The sequence below is a fragment of the Salvelinus fontinalis genome, chromosome 9 (assembly GCF_029448725.1).
Source record: "Salvelinus fontinalis isolate EN_2023a chromosome 9, ASM2944872v1, whole genome shotgun sequence".
NCBI lineage: Eukaryota > Metazoa > Chordata > Actinopteri > Salmoniformes > Salmonidae > Salvelinus > Salvelinus fontinalis.
This window is the reverse complement of record NC_074673.1, coordinates 49939255-49944986: the sequence shown is the minus strand read 5'-3', so window position 1 is coordinate 49944986 and position 5732 is coordinate 49939255.

The following is a 5732-nucleotide window of genomic DNA, read 5'->3' as shown; positions in this document are numbered from 1 at the left end:
AGCAGAGATCGACAAGCGGGAGCGAAGGACACTGTGCCCCGTGTTGTTGTGTTGCCAGGTTGCAGCTCAAACTCTCCCCATTGAGCAGTAGACTGTATCACGGTGACATCCAGATGGTTTCAACCAATATTACAAGTTATTTCTGTGGGATCAAGTGAGATTAAACAAATTGGCCACGTAGCTACCACAAGCGACGTGATACAGCTGCCCTGTGGGAAGCAACAGAGGGAATTGCACCTTGATACAACACTGTTGCACTGGTCATTCATGCAGCTTGTTGTTTTGTTAGATAATTGGCATGTCACAGTGACATGCAGATGGTGACCAATACTAAAAGTCGCCTATCGTATTAGACATCACTTACAAAACTTTAACTAGCGCCAAGCTACTGTTGTTGCAAGCTAGCCAGCATTAACTATAGCAGGGGGGTAGCCTAGTTATTATGCCCATTCTGTTGCAAAACGTTTCATAAATGGAAGCAAACGAAACCGGAAGGGACCTACCTAAATTTGTCCAATGGAAACTCTCCTTTTTAAGTCGCTCTGGATAAGAGCGTCTGCTAAATGACTTAAATGTAAATGTAAATGTAGTTGGACTAATGATTAAACCCCTGGGAAGGGCTCATCAGGAAGACTAACTGAACCGAATTCAATCGTTTCCACTCGACTCTCAGCTGCGTGACATATGTCATCAATTTGGGCACCAGGTGTGTCCGTATAGCCTCTCCCGGTCTGGAACAAACACATTTGGTCTTGTTTGAGGGCAGAGCACATTATAATACTAGTCAGTGTGTAGAATAATACCCAAACATGCAAAGAAGGATATTACATGTTTCTACCTTTGTGTACCTATTCAGGATATATCACCATGAAGAGAATGACATTTATAATTATGCATTTCTGTATAGTACAGATCAAGGATTCATGGTGTTATTCTGTTACGGGCGTTGATCCACTTCACTTACAGTAGTTCAATAACCAAAATAAATGTTTTCAAACCCAAGGTGGTATATCATAACTGACACCTCATTCTTTCTGTAGACATTTTTTAAGCTGAGTTCTGAGTAGGTATTTAAGTGTGGTCACAAAAAACAGGGACATTTTACTGTCATTCTGTTACCAAACTTGCACTGCTTCTCAAGTAAGTGTTTCAAAAATATTTAAACTGTTACCATGGAATTCAGTGGAGGCTGGTGCTTTGAACAATTGAGGAGGATGGGAGACCCACGGTATAGGCGCGGAATGCACAGAGACGACAAAGGGTGTTAAAACTAACCAAGCTTCTCAACACATAGAACTCCCCCATAATTCTCTGCGGCACAACCCCAATACAACACACTATGTTCATTCTCTGATCCTAATCCTATAATTGGATGGACAACATGTCAGTTCATACTCCAAAAGCTTTGATTGGTTGGAGGTCGTCCTCCGGAAGTGGTCATAATTACCATGTAGGTCTATGGAAGGGGGTGAGGCCTACAAGCCTCCTAGGTTTTGTATTGAATTCAATGTAGCCAAGGAAAACGGAAGCTAGCTGTCCTCTGGCTACACCATGGTGTTACCCCAGAAAGTGTTGTTAAAGGTACTATAGACCTTCATTGCAAACAGTGTGTTTTAAGCAATTATTTGGTGACTTATGAATATCTTTAGTATATTTTTATTTAGTGTAGTTTTTAATGTTTCACTATTTTAATTTCACTGAGGAGTATAATCCTCCCCTTCCTCCTGTGAGGAGCCTCCACTGGTGGAATTGCCCTACTACTCGAGCAGAGCATGGGTGGGGCCTCAAGCGAATCAAAAAAAGTCATTTCTAGTATTATTTTTTATTTATTATGCCGTGATCATGAGGCCCTTTGATGTGAAGCCTGATGGTAAGTGCACGCCTTCTCAACATGACAATGGTTGAAGAGGATCAAGGCATGTTTGATCCATCTACATGTTTTTTCCGGCACATTATTGTAGGGAAAACTTCAATTGTTATGACTCTTGTCATAAATTATTCTCTTTTCTGGCCATGAACAGCTACGCACTCATTGGATTGGTGAGACTTAGAGAACAGCCATCCTGCGCCTTGTTAAATAATGTATTGATCTGTAATCTTTTGCATAACTTTTTCATAGCGTTAACTCTGTCATACTATTTTCTGCTCTGCCGCACAGTGGTTTTCGGCTGATGGTGCATAACACATTTGAGTGGTATGACAGCTGTCCTCATGAGCTCTTAAGATGACTTTAAACCTCATGGCGATAGAAAGATATGTGTTATTTTGCCACAGCATCCACTAACTAAGCATAATGACTTCCAGGTGTGTGCAGCTTGCCTTGGTGCAAAGCTGGTGTTGAGTGGCAGTGTTGGTAGTGATTGCTATGTCCTGCTCAACCTGGGACAAAGTGCTGTTAACCAAGCCACTGCAGGACTGTTCTGTGACCTTACAATTGTTGAAGGATCTATGCGTTTTATGCCCGAAGGAAAAGGTACTGCTCTCCGGCCCTCTCAACCTCGTCTTGACTATTTCAATCATCAACATCTGCTCCGGTTATGGATGCATGTGCAAAGTGGCACGCAGAGCAGCTGTGGTAAGCCAAGTAAACAACCACTATGCCTGTAGCACTGTAGCCTTCTACCTCTGCATGTTTGTAATGCAGCTGCTGCCATTCATCTATTGTCTAACCTCTATACTACTACAAGAGCAAACTATGTCCTTTCACTTGTCTCAGCAATAGAGTATCCAGCATGTCACATTGCTGGTGTTGCTCATGTTGCCTCCATATATCAACCCTGTTGTCTGTATACTCCGTAACGAAGTGGTGAAGAATGCACTGTTCCGTCTCAACAAAAGCAGGTGCAGACGGCATTTAGGAGGAGAAAGATTGGGAAGAGGAGCCCGCTTGGGAGGAGGGGAGTGTTCGGGAGGAGTGGAATTCGGGAGGAAAGGTGCGATGCCTCTGGGAGAGAGAGGAGAACTACAGAGGGATGGCGTGGGGTTGGATGAGAGCAGGAAAGTGTAACCGGAGCCCTCTGTTCCTCCTCCTTTTCCCCCCTGCCTCAAATTGAGGTGTGATTTAGCAATCTTGCAGAGTCAGAGGAATGTGTCTCATAGTATTGACGCTGTATCTGACAGATCTGGCATGAGAGATTGGTTAAACTCTTAAATTGGTTAGGGTGAAATTTTGTTTCTGGAATCTTTTAAATAATAGATTTTTGTAAGATATTAAACAACCACTTACAGACAGAAGCCACTCCTCATTAAAAAAGGCACATGACAGCCCGCTTGGAGATTGCCAAAAGGCACCTAAAGTCTGACCATGAGAAACAAGCTTCTCTAGTCTGATGAAACCAAGATTGTACTTTTTCACCTGAATGCCAAGTGTCACGTCTGGAGGAAACCTCGCACCATCCCTACAGTGAATTATGGTGGTGGTGGTGGCAACAGCATCATGCTGTGGGGATGTTTTTCAGCGCCAGGGACTAGTCAGGATTGAGGCAAAGATGAACGGAGCAAAGTACAGAGGGATCCTTGATGAAAAACTGCTCCGGAGCGCTCAGGACCTCAGACTGGGGGGAAAGTTTACCTTCCAACAGGAGAATGACCCTAAGCACACAGCCAAGATAACACAGGAGTGGCTTCGGGACAAGTCTCTGAATGTCCTTGTGGCCAAGCCTGAGCACGGACTTGAACCCGATCAAACATTTCTGGAGAGACGTGAAAACAGCTGTGAAGCAACACACCCCATCCAACCTGACAGAGCTTGAGAGGATCTGCAGAGAAGAATGGGTGAAACTCCCCAAATACATGTGTACCCAAGAAGACTCGAGGCTGTAATCGCTTCCAAAGATGTTTCAACAAAGTACTGAGTAAAGGGTCTGAATATATATGTTAATGTGATATTTCCGTTTTATATTTTTAATAAATTTGCTAAAAATCGACACCTATTTTGCTTTGTCATTATGGGGTATTGTGTGTAAATTGAGGGGGGAAAACAATTTAATAAATTTTAGAATATCCTAACAAAATGTGGAAAAAGTTAAGGGGTCTGAATACCCTGTTACAGTGAGATGTTAGCATGTCTTGGGGCTATGATATTTGTGCATCTGTAACATTCTCACTAATCATTATTCACAATTCCATTCAGGATTATCTGTAATCATGATAGCATCCACATTAATGTAGAAGTGTTTGAAACATATGCTATGCTTATTTACAATAAAAGTGACTTCAAAATTTCACAATACATTACTGACCCTTCATTTCTATTGTGCACAAAATAATCTCAAACACAACCAAAACTAAAACACAAATTAATCCAACAAATTTTTAGTCATAAACTTGATGTGTTCATTCTGTGCTATGAATATGCGACGAAATTCTTAACTTTGTACTACTTTAATACACATATGTGACAATGGCATACCAAGAAAAATACTTGAACTTTGTCACGGCCATCTGAAGAAGAAGGTGACCAAAGTGCAGCGTGATAAGTGTTCATCATTTATTAAATAAAAACTGAACACTGAAATACAAAAAAACAACAACCGAAACAGTTCTGTCTGGTGCAGACACAAAAAACAGAAAACAACTACCCACAACACACAGGTGGAAAAAGGATACCTAAGTATGGTTCTCAATCAGAGACGATAGACAGCTGCCTCTGATTGAGAACCACACACGGCCAAACAAAGAAATAGAAAGCATAGAAAAATTAACATAGAATGCAAGACATAGAATGCCCCCCCCCCAACTCACGCCCTGACCAAACCAAAATAGAGACATAAAAAGGATCTCTAAGGTCAGGGCGTGACAAACTGACACATATGTGAATTTGTCCCAATACTTTTGGTCTCCTTAAATGGGGGGGACTATGTACAAAAAGTGCGGTTCACGGTTCACCCGATATGGATGATAATACCCTCAATTTAAAGCAGACAGTCGGGGCTTTAACTTCAGTCATTATATAATTTCAAATCCAAAGTGTGGAGTACAAAGCCAAAACTACAAAACGTGTCACTGTCCCAATACTTTGAGCTCACTGTATATTCATATGTTTAGTAATGGTTATTTTCTAGCCTGTCACGCCTAATCCCGCTCCCTCTCTCCAGCGCTCGAATTCGCAGGTCTACCACTGCGGAGCCAGGCCCAGCCAATCCGAATTCGTTTTTTTCTCCACAAAAGGGCTTCATTACAAACAGAAATACGCCTCAATTTCATCAGCTGGTCCTGGTGGCTGGTCTCAGACAAGGATAGGGGTTAAGGTTAGACTTTAGCGTACGGGGCGTCCCAAGGATTCCAGATTGCACTGACCGTTTTGATACATCTCCCAAGTATGCTGGCAGCCAGTAACTCCCAAATTACTGGCAGTCAGTGATCGTTGACACACTGGTGAGTTTGAGCTGTCTACGTTTACCACATGGTGGCGTAAGAGTAACTGCATTTTTGTCTGCAATTTTACCAGGCATATCTTTAAAAGGCACTCATATTTAAAGTTTCAACTCCAAAATGTCCCTATCAATAGTCTAGTAATCCATCATCTTTGAAGGAAATAAATAACCCATGTCTCGTATTTTAAGATTTGATTGAATAGGTTGACAACCATAAAGCCTACATGTCCGTTTTTAATAGGCTACAATTAATTTTCCAATTTATATGAATATCAAATTAATATAAATTCGATAATTGCTCATAGGCTATAGGTTGATTTACAAATGCTTTGATCGTGGACATGCATGCATTTTGAA